Source organism: Polypterus senegalus, chromosome 2 (assembly GCF_016835505.1).
Source record: "Polypterus senegalus isolate Bchr_013 chromosome 2, ASM1683550v1, whole genome shotgun sequence".
In the NCBI taxonomy this organism is placed as follows: domain Eukaryota; kingdom Metazoa; phylum Chordata; class Cladistia; order Polypteriformes; family Polypteridae; genus Polypterus; species Polypterus senegalus.
In genome coordinates, this window is record NC_053155.1 from 78,751,847 (window position 1) to 78,764,022 (window position 12,176).

At 36.7% G+C, this 12,176-nt stretch overlaps 1 protein-coding gene across 2 annotated transcripts in view; it reads left to right on the forward strand.

Moving 5' to 3' along the window:
• The first annotated feature begins 8,099 nt into the window (after positions 1-8,099).
• The window catches only part of LOC120523085 (tripartite motif-containing protein 3-like), a 124,467-nt gene continuing 120,390 nt past the window's right edge, over positions 8,100-12,176 (forward strand). Inside the window, exon 1 of one of the 2 annotated variants that reach the window (XM_039744054.1) lies at positions 8,100-8,340. The gene's annotated coding sequence lies outside the window, so the exon portion shown is untranslated. The remainder of the gene's footprint in view (positions 8,341-12,176) is intronic. The other variant, XM_039744055.1, reaches the window with a different exon arrangement.

Genomic DNA, 12,176 nt, shown 5'->3' on the forward strand with positions numbered 1-12,176 from the left:
AACCTCAGTTTCAGTCATCTTAGGCTTACATCTATTTGTTTTCAAATCCCAAAATATGCCGGTTAGATAACTTCAAATAGTACCTAAGAAACTGTGTGCATGTATACTCTGAAACACTGCATTTGTTTTTGCCATGGTAGTCTCTGGCTCCTGTCAAGCCACTAATAGAAGAAGTAGGCCTCACTTCGCAATTGTACTTTTTTTCTTGATTTGACGTGTATACTCTCATACTTCTGCTATGTGTTAAATGCAATACACTGTTTTGCTTAATGCAGATACATGGTTATAGTTGTAGAGAAGCAACCCAGTCCATATGTGTAACTGATATATTGAAATCTGACTGATGCTTATTCTCTGAGTGAAACATTAACATACAACATTTCTCATGTTGATATGTGCTATAATAAGCCATCCATTCATGTTGTGTATAAAGGTCTGGGTTGGATGATGGGAGTCAGTGCCACTCCTGGCAGCACTGAGTGCAAGGCTGGAATCAACCCTGGATGAGACACCAACACATCACAGAACACACTTGTGCACACTCTCACACTGATTCAAAAAGAATAAAGTTAGAATTGCAAATTAACATAACATGCATGCCTTTGGCATGAGAGAGGAAAACTGGAGTACCTGGAGAAAAAATAGGGAGCTCTTTGAAAGACAAAGCCATAGATCAAGTAATTGATGAAGTAAATAAAAAACACATTGTTTCTGGATTTCTCATAGTCTGTTTTTGAAGTACTGTCATTGTCATATTAATATGGTTAAAAACAAACCCTTCCTCTTTTTTATTTTTATTTAAACTGACTAAAGATGTCAGTTTATTCTCTAAGTGAGTCATCTGTAGAAACCTACTGTGCTGATGATTCTTCTGCAGGCCAACTGACTCTCATGTACAATTAGTTCATGTTTGCTTCTGTAATTTTTGTCTTTATTTTCTGATAATTTATTTTGCATTGAAAAATGTTGTGTTTTGTTTTGCTGCTTTGAATTGTACAGGCATATAATGGCGGTCTTTCCATAGAGTGCTATAAAAATGGACTGAAGAATTGATTGATAAAGCAAATAAAATGTTAGTATTAATATACAGTATAGAGATAACATATTGCATATATTTATATTAGGTTTTCACATTAAAAATAAAAAGCAAAGATTTAGAAGATATATTTCAGCTTTTTCAAAAAATTAATTTTATTGCAATCATTCCATACAAATCAATCAATTTTTACAAAAAGTAAAATTGAGTTAAGAACAAATCGACCCCCACCCCTGAGAGAGAGAGCAAGGCAAATGGCGTAAAATTTAAGGCTTGTAAACATACCTAAAATAATAAGTTTGATAAGCCAATAGAGATGAAGGCAGAAGACAAAGAAATATGGAAATAGTTGCTTCCTCTGTGCTTTAAGAGCTTATTTTAAAATATTACTGATTAGATCCTGCCATGTTTTGAAAAAAGTCTGTACAGATCCTCTGAGTATTTGATTTTTTCCAATTTCAAATAGTATAACACATCGGTTTCCCACTGACTTGAAAGAGGAGAGTTTGGGTTCTTCCAGTTTATCAGAGTAAGTCTGCGTGCCAAAAGTGTAGTGAATGCAATCACAATTTGTTTGTCTTTCTCCACTTTAAGCCCCTCTGGAAGAACACCAACACAGGGTTAGGAGGGATTATGACACCAAGGCTGTCTGAAAGGTAATTAAAAATCTTGGTCCAGAATAATGTTAATTTGGTGCAAGCCCAGAACATTTGAACTAGTGAGGCTGGGACTTGATTGCAGCGTTCGCAGGTTGGATCTTGCCCTGGAAACATTTTCGAGAGTTTTAGACAAGACAAATGTGCTCGATATATAATTTTAAGTTGTATAATTGTATTCTTTGCGCATATGGAGCTCGAGTGAATTCTCTGCATTGCTATTTTCCACTCCTTTTCTGATATATTAATTGAGAGATCTTTTTCCCAGTGTCCTCTTGGATCCTTGAAAGGGAGAGACTGTAAAATGATTTTATATATTGCAGAGATGGTGTCTGAGTCCTTGAAACTGAGCAATATTTTTTCCAGCATGGATGAGGGTACAAGATGAGGAAAATTGGGAAGGTTCTGTTTAACAAAGTTCCTAATTTGAAGATAGTGAAAGAAATGTGTAGCTGGAATGTTAAATTTGAAATGTAATTGTTCATAGGATGCAAAGATGTTGTCTATATAAAGATCTCTAAGCAAGTTAATCCCAATTTTTTTCCAGATATTAAAAACTGCATATGTTCATGAAGGTTGAAAGAGGTGGTTCTCTTGCAGAGGTGCCACAGACAAAACCCTCTCCATCTTAAAATGCTTTCTACATTGGTTCCATATTCTGAGTGAGTGAAGCACAATTGGGTTATCAGTATATTGCCGATAACTTGCGTTTATTGGGGCACAGAGCAGGGAATATAAAGAAGTACTGCAGGATTTTACTTCTATTGCGGACCAAGCCTGTGTATGTTCTTCTATTTGTGTCCAGGTTTTTATAGCTTGTATGTTTGCTGCCCAGTAATAAAACTGGAAGTTAGGTAGAGCCATGCCACCTTCTGCTTTTTGTCTTTGTAGGGTCGCTCTTTGGATGCCTGGATGTTTTGAGTTCCAAATAAATGAGCTTATTGTTGAATCTAATTGCTTAAAAATGATTTATTGATGTATATTGGAATGTTTTGAAATAAAAAAGGAGCTTAGGAAGAATATTCATCTTAACAATGTTAATTCTTCCAGCTAGAGTAAGATGAAGAGTTGACCATCTATGCAAGTCTTGCTTAATTTTTTCATATTTCAGCTTTTTTTGCACATGTAAAGCAACATATCCAAAAACCAGCTTTTGTTTACAGTGGCATTTTTACAAGCGGCATGCCAATCTACATTACTTCATACTTTTATATTAAGGCTTAATTTCTCAATAGACAATAAGCAGTAGTAGGTCATTTAAAGTCGTCTCCAACTTATTTAACTAAACCAATGAAAAGAACAGACACACCATAGGTGAATATCACAAGTATTTTCTGGAGCAATAAATGAAAATGATGTCTAAGGACAGAATGACTTGCATGATTTACTAGCCCGTTGTCATAATGCCATAAGGATGTGTTTGATGATTCAGTTTATTTCTGTTATGGTTATGGAATGTATTATTTAGTTTGCAATCACAGTTTTGCTTTTCATGGGCTCCACCAATTTGTATTGTATTGTTTCTTGAAGGTTGTTTGACCCATGTCATCTTGATAAAAATCATGGCAGCATGCATAGCTATGCCTCTCAGTTTTGGATAAGTTCAAAGAAAAACTTTCAACTAGTGATTCAATTATAGTTTGGAATTTGGCATTCATAGTAATCGTTAAAACTTTTCTGTTCTGTGTTTTTTTCCTGACTATTATTTTGGATGCTCCTTCAAATGCATCTTCTTCATCTTTGTGGTCTTTGACCAGTCATATTTTCCACCAGGCCACGATATTCAAGATCATTAAACCTACCACTGGTTCAAACGTATAAATCTGTTTGAATGTCACTGGTCTAATTTCTTTGACGTATTTAACTTTAAATGGTGGCAGAAAAAAGAAGCAAAAATGAAAAATGCTGCATTGTGAATGAGTTGGAGATGAGTTATAGGACTCTGACTAGGCTTTTTGCTAAATTGCCAACGATATTCTACTGAGTGAGCATTAACTACATCTTCCAAGTGATAGTAAATCAGAGAATGGGTACTTTGCTTTATGTAGTGTCTTTTGGCCAAAAATTCCCTGGGGTTTATTTTTTCAGCATCTTTGTAGCTGGAATGCTTTCCTCTTCTTTCTCGCCACATACCATAGCATATCTTATCAAACTGAACTTTCAACTATTGGCATTGTTACTAGTCGATACAGTAAAACTGCCAATAGTTAATAATAATTTCATTTGTGCTTAATTCTGTTAGAAAGTCTACCTTTTATATTTATAAGCAGCAGGGTTATCCAGTGCTGTCTAGGAATGAAACATAGCCTATGGTGTTACGCAATGTAAATGGAGAATTTGAGCAGAATTTGGCGGAGACAAGTTCAATGGTGTGGATGTACATGTTGGACAAACACACAAACACATTTTATACTTTATACATTACATAGATAGATTTATTTCAATTATTCAACAAACATATCAATAGATGTAATGGTCTGGGAAAAAGGTAAGTCTACCATTGGTCTCAGAAACTGGTATTGCCCCCTTCAGCAAAAATGACTTCTTGTTCTTGTATTCATTTTGCGTAACAGCTCACCAGTCTCTGACATTGACTATGTGAAATTTTTGACAACTCTGCTATGCAAATCCCACCATAACATTTCAGTGGAATTCATATCAGGGCCTTGACTAGGCTTGTCCATACCCCTTCACATGTTCTTTTTGAGCCATTCCTTGATGGATTTGCTAGTGTGCTTTGGGTCATTATCATTTTGAATGGTCCATTTCTACTTCCACTTTGACTTTGAGGAAGATGGCCTCACTTTCTCCTCAAGTTCACTTTGATATAATGCAGAATTCATAGTTGACTCAATAAGTGAAAGCTGCATAGGCTCTGAGGCAGCATATCAAGCCCAAACCATAATATTTCCACCACCAAACATGTCTACTGTTACTGTGGCCAAAAATATTTGTCTTTGATTCATCTGTCCAGAGCACATCATTGCCTAGATGTTAATGGCAACGTGTAGTCTTGCCTCGATGTTCATTTTGGACAACAAAGGCATTTTCCTGTCATATTTTGCATACAGGTCAAATTTGTGCAATCTATTTCTGATTGTAGATACATGCACTTTGAAAGCAACTTTTGTAAGAGTGACATGCAGAACTTGCAATTAAACTTTTTCGTTTTTGGAGATTTATTTTAGTATCATGCAGACAGGTTTTAGGCTGAATTTGCTGGACCGGCCAGTCCTGGATAATTTAGAAATCTATTTGTCATTTGAAATCTATGCCACTTGTAGATGATTTTCCTGACAGTGGAATGATTTAAATTTTAAATAATATGGCAAACTTTTTTAAGTCTCTTGCCTGAGGGTCTAAGACAGCTCTTTTGATCTTAGCTTGATGACACCACACCCGTCAGTAGCAACGACAACACCAGACCCACTAGATATCTACAGTTTAAATAAGACAGGTTCCACCTGCATACTCGCTAAGGAGACTCTGATCACTGGCATTTAATCTGGAACACCTGTTTCTAATTTAATAGATATGAAGTGTAAATGTGTAAAGATGTACATAGTTTAACCATGTGACATACCTGCTTTTTTGTAAATTTAAATTATAGGATTGAACACACCATGTCAATTTTATGTGTTATTTGTTTAAGTATATCACCTTTATCTGTAGGCACTGTTGGCATGAAGATCTAATGTTCGTTTGTTCAAGTATGTTGAAAACATACACAGTTTACTGTATATGGGTTGTAGTTACCTTTTAATGAGTGTAAATAGTGCTGAGATGGCATTACAGTGCATGAAGAATGTATCCATTGCTGATAATGAGATCATTGTCTGTTTTGATGTTGTGTCATTATATACTATGATCCTAATTCATCTGGCCACAGAGACTTTACTGACAAAACTAAATAATGACTCCACTATAATGGCACAAATGAAGCTGACCACTAAGGACATAATGCATCTAAAATCACTTTGCCAAAATAACCTCCTCCATTTTAATGGAAAATACTGTAGACAGAAGGAAGGTATGCCAATGGGATCTCTGTTATCAGGACTTTTAGCTGAACTGGTTATGCAGTGATATGAAAGCGTGACTCTATCTCAGTTCACACTTAAACTTTGGATGTGCTACATCAATGACGCAAAATAAAAAATAACCAGCTGAATGAATTCTACAGCCAAATCAACTCAGTATTCCCAGCAATCCAATTCACTATGGAAAAAGAAATAAACGGACAAATGAATTTCCTTGACATTTCCATCAAAAGAGGTAACCACGCCGGTTTATGTTTATCACAAGTAATGTTATGCAGACAAAATACTACACTTTTCCAGCAACCACTCTTCATTGCATTAAACAGAGTTGTGTTAGGACTTTGTTCAAAAGGATTAAGACCCTTTATAACACAATGGACACAAAAAAGAATAAAAGACGTTATCTTTTCTTTTTACTAATTAAACAATGTCTGTATAGGAGATGCCCCAGATCTCAGCAAGCACTTCACTCAACTTGGTCCCTCACCACACTTACAACATCCCTCCCTTATCATTCTGGCATGTTAGAAAGTATATCACACGTCCTGTCCAGATCTGGGATCAAGATAACGCACAAACCAGCAAACATGTTACGGACTGTCCTTATCAATGACAAAAGCAAGGAATTGACCACAGAGACAAGAAATGCAGTTTACGGCATTCCATGAAATACATGCCCAGTGGTATACGTGGGACAAACATCTGAAAGACTCACACCACGTATACAGGAAATGGCAATACTGTCAGAAGGAAGGACCCACAGCCTCTGACTTTTGCACATACAAGTTCAACTGGACACAGGTTTAACTGGGACACTGTGAAAGTAAAATCCAGAGCCAACACCAAGAGTGCCAGAGAGCTGGCTGAATCGTGGCTCTTTAATGAAAACACCATTAACAGTCTCTTAGACTTGAACCTGGCATATGCAGGTTTAAAAAGAAGAACATCCAAATAATAAATAAAGACTTTATGACCAACACCTTCTGAACCCCAACTTATTAATCCACTGCCCCCTTACAACCTCCCCCCACCTCAAAATTGCTATATATTGCCTTTAATTCCTGTATGTCTAATTGTTTTCCTCCGATGATGACACCTGGTAGGTTGTTGAAAGCTTAGGAATAAACAACTATTTTAAGATATGTGACTCGTTTTCTTCCTTTGTGGATCTCCAGCTACAAATATGCAAACCATATCACAGACCATCACCTCCATAGATAGAAATGTTTGACAGGCTTTACAGATATAGAAGATACATTAGAATATGTGTATCACAAGGGTGAGGTTAGATTAACTCTGAGGAAGTATACAGAAAATCCTTAAATATAGCATCTCGGTCAAAGGACTAGAATGTTAGGTCTATGTACATGGTGGAAAGTAATTCGATCAGGGTTTGTTTTCTAGGATACTTTTGTCAGAAGGCATTTTTTACAAAGTAATTAATGACCATGGATAATGAAAACTTGAGTATGCCTGTAGAGACAGGGAATACAGTGATAGTCTGTTGAATCAACATAAACTTCTGCACTGAAATCTTATATGGACTAGAATAATTTTTCTCTTTGCTTTTGCTGCATAAAAGATATATTTGCTTCAAAGAGAAGAGGGCAAAATGTGAATTTGTAAAACCCAATTATAGTAGAAGTTGAAGCTTTGTATTCTGTATTTCAGCTTTGCCTTTTAAAGTACTGTGACATAGAGGGTAAGACACAGGATTTCAAACACAAAAAGCATATCCCTTCAATCTTTGCCTATAAATGACTGTGAGACTAAGAACATGTCACGTCACCAGCTGGGACTCTAATGGTTAAAACAACATTTGTAACAATTATTCTATGGTTCAGTATTGAAATGGGTTTTACCATGGAAAGGTATTATATGAAATAAAGATTGTCCATTAGAATGGATTATTCAGACATCTAAGGACTGGGCTTTGGAGTAAGAAAATAAGCCTCACAGAGTATGTCCTGTGATGGATAGGGCACCATCCATGGTTGTTCTCCACCTTTTCCAGCGCAGTTTGGATAGTCACCAGCTCCTTCTGACCCTGAACTGGATAAGCAGGTTTGGAAATGCAATGATAGATGGTACTGCTTGTGGGCATAATTGCAAGCTGCAGCCCATGTCATTATTTTTGTCTGCATTTTTATGGTGCTCTAGCTAAACCTAAATCAGGTTATTTTGCATAATGATGCATCATAATATGCTTATAAATGTAAAAAAAAATAAAAAATAGGGTCTGTAAAGGAGGATGCATCAACACTGGGCCCACTTGCTTTATCTTTTTAGTTTGAGAGCGAGAGGAGACAGACAGAGAGCGAGGAGGAGGAGGAGCAGGGGGAGTGTCTTTGGCCTTTGGAAGAACAGATAAAATATGAAAAGGCAGCTCACAAATGGGCCTGCTCGTCAGATGGGGGCTGGTGTGGCATGACATCACTACCCAGCTGTTCTCATTCAGGCTCTGTGTGTGTGAGAGAGAGAGACAGAAGAGGGAGGAGGCCAGTAGAAATGATCTGCCGAGAGTGATTCTTAGTCACCGGGCCCTGTTTTCTCCCAACAGGAAGAAACAATGAGGACTGCCTGACACCAAAGCCTCACTGCAGTAAGTGTGAGTTCATTTTCATCTTATTCTTTTAAAAAACACCAACAATGGCTTTAGCACACATGGGAAGGGCTTATTTTGATTGCTGTGGTGAAGCTGTCGTTCTGCTGCTGTTTGGCCTAAACGTGTTGAACTGCTCAGCAGTATAGCTTCTAATTGTGTTCCTTAACAACTGTGTGCACACCCCTGCTCAGGATTTTCCTCCATTTACTCAAAAGACACTAACATGCACACGCACAGACACACAAATGTACACACCCACATACAGAAAAGGAAGCCTGTTCTTAATGGATGGTGTGCTAAATGCTTCCTTTTTGAAGGGGAATTCAATTGTCCTCACGTGTGCCTGCCTGCAGCCGTGGATGCTGTCTTTTAGGCGGTCTGGCTGTCTAAGACATTTGCCCACTGCATTTTTCTTCAGGCCTCACATTTCATATTCTGCTGAAAGTAGAACAATATTCAGCAGCAGTTACAACAAAACGTTTCCCTATTGTAGATTCACCAGTTTGATTTCTGCTATGATGCTGCTGCCAGTGCTTATGTTTTTGGATGTTAACTGTGCAGATATTTGGTTATATTGGCCCATTGTCAGTGTTCGGAATACAAAAACCGCATCCGTTAGAGGGCAGGTGGAAGCTTGGCTGGGCGGCACGTCAGCCAAATGAATGCATTACAAGAGGGTTAAACAATCTGAGGCATGGCAAATGATATGCTTCACATATACACATGTATTGACAGCAGTGTGAACAAACTGGGAAATGAAATCAGAAACGCGAAAGCGAGAGCATGCAGAAATTAGTAGGGTATTGACTCTCTCTGGTGTTACTTTCTTAGTAACAGATTCCAGAATACAAACAATTTGTAAAGCGGTTTGTGATCCATTAACTGATGCCATGTTATTGCTATCGTTAGCCCTGATATGGGATGGAATGAATGAATTATTGATGATTATCACCGTTGTTTTCTTCAGGTCTATAAATGAGAAAAATAGTCTTATCTCTTTCAGTAGTTTTCTTCATTTGGCATTATTCTATTCATTTTTTAAATTCAGTAGCAAAAAGGTAATTTCAAATGTCTGAGCTAAGCAGAATTCCTGAATTTTAATTACAAGAATACACACAATGACCTCAATGCACATTTACTCAGTCAGGGTGGTTAAATTGCTCCCTTAGGGCTGCTGATTTTTTGGCCACTGACTGATATTTCATCCAAATTGCATTTGTTCCTGATACAGAGTACACAATTTATCTCTCTGGATTACTCTGCAATATGCAAGCTGGTACAAGTGTTAATGCTCCAGAAGTCTGATTGTGAATGCCGGACAGATCAATGTCTTTGTGGATGTTTGCATGTTCTCCTCATGTCAAGGTAGTTGTTTTTTTTTTTCCAAGTACTTCAGTTTTTCTCCCACATACTCCTTTGTTAAGTTAATCTGAATTTCAATAGACCCTCCATGGGCAAACATGGGTGTTTACATGAGTATGCCCTGTGATGGACTAGCATCATGCTCGTCAATAAATGTCTGAATAATGGCATGTAAATGAATGGGTAAGAGCCATTTGCCACAAGATATTTGTATTGCATTTTTATATTATAAACTGAAATGTTATATGTATTTAAGGAAATATAGGCAATGAGTATAAAATTAGGAGTAAGGAGAAGAATGTAAATTTATATGTTAACATTGTATAGTAATATCAAGTGTTCTTGACTAAACTGTCTTTCCTTAGATTAGATGTGTGTAGCCATGGGAGTTTACTTTGTAAAGAATGGTTTTGCTGAAATTTATTTTACTGTAAAAGCATGACACTGAACAACATGACCATCAGATTCAACATATTTGTCATGTTTGCCATGATAATTCAGTTGCATTGGGTTAGATTAATCAATTAACTTAAGCTTGTCATTTTTTTCAAGTTACTATAATAAATTTCTTCAGGAAATTAATAAGCAAGATACAGTATGTGCGGTTTGATTTGTCCTACTTGAGGTGGCCAGGGAGCTCACCTCTATAGAGTGTGTCCTTGTGATTGATGGAAACCATGCCCATTAACTGGCCTTACATGAGGCTATGTGGTTGTGTATATGAGTGTACCCTGTGGTGGACTGGAACTGTGGCCATTAGTTTGGTTCTCAATTGGACCTATATGAGTGAGAAATGTCATGCAAATGAGTTTGCCCTGTGATGGAAGGGAGCCATGACCAGTACTTTGACTATCTACTGGCCCTATTTTATTCTGTGTGGATGAGTATATACTGTAAATGTGCTCTGCAGTGAACTGGCTCTGTGTCCACTAATTTTCTCTCAGTTAACAATACTAATACTAGTACTACTACTACTAATAATAATAATATAAAAATTATAATATATTTTATAGAGCACCTGTAGAAAAAAGAATGCATCACATAATGCTTTATAGTCTATAAAACAATTATATAGCACAGTAAGTAAAATTAAAAATAACAAACATGGAACATTAAACAACTATATAGCCTATATTCAGTTACATTTTTTCGGCAGTGCCCGTCACTGAATACAGACTCAGAACACTTACCCCAGTTTCAGCTATAATGCAAAACAGAATTAGTGAAACCACAAACAGCACACAAAGTACATTAATGGAGCAAATTTCAGTCAGATGAACATCAAAATCATGACAATATTAAGTCCCTTAATATCGTAATTGAAATATGGCTGTTTGGCAACAGAGGACAGGAAAAAAAAAACTCCAGGCAATGTCATTACTTGTGAAAATCTGTGCTTCAAACAAAATCACAGTTCTTATAACACAGACTAGCAGGGCACCAACCTGTCCTGGTCATTCTACACTGTAAGTATGTCTGGGATGGCCAGATATGAATATTTCATCCTTGTATCCTTGAATTCCAAGGCTCCTAATATCTCTAGTGTCACATCAGGATGCTGAGAAGAGAAAAAGAATAGGAAAGTGTCAGTTACAATTAATAATGATTGCTAAGATTTTATTTTTGCGCAAATGAGTAGCTACAGTATTCACAATAAGCACAGCTACAGTGTCTATAGAAAGTATTCACCCCTTGGCAGTTTTCACCTTTTGTTGTTAAACAACATTGAGTCACAATAGATTGAATTTGCTTTTTTGATACTGTGCAACAAAAAACGTTAAAGTCAAAGTGAAAACAGATCTGTACAAAGTGGTGTAAATGAATTACAAATATGAAACACAGAATAATTGATTGCATAAGTATTCACTTTTAGGACACCTAAATTATCACTGGTACAGCTGATTGGTTTTAGGAGTTACATAATTAGTTAAATGTCTGTAGTCAGGGGGTTTCAAATTATTGTAATATAAATGCACTGGTATCTGAAAGGTCCAACTTGTGGTGAGTCAGACTAAACACCACGTTTAGCGTAATCCAAACACAACACATTATTAAAAACGCATCATTCTCCATCATGGAGTATGGTGATGGCAGCATTGTGTTGTGGGGGTGCTTCTCTGCAGCAGGCTCTGAAAGACTTGTGAGGGTGAAGAGTAAAATGAATGCAGAAAATATACAATAATGCTGGAGGAAAACCTGATACTGTCTACAAGAAACATCCTAGAGCAGTCGAGTGAGAGTCCAGGTTTCAACCTAAATGAGAATTTGTAGCTGGACTTGAAAAAGGACTGGACTTGTAATTAATTTAGATGGCTTTGAGGATAATCCTTTTCCACCTTTCTGTTGATTAGTGTCAAAAAAGCCATCTTAAATCAACTGTGATTCAATCTTGTATAAATATAAAGTTTGCAAACATCCAAGGGTTGAATATATTTTATAGGTTCTGTAATCAGCAGATCTAGTCAGGTTATGTTAAA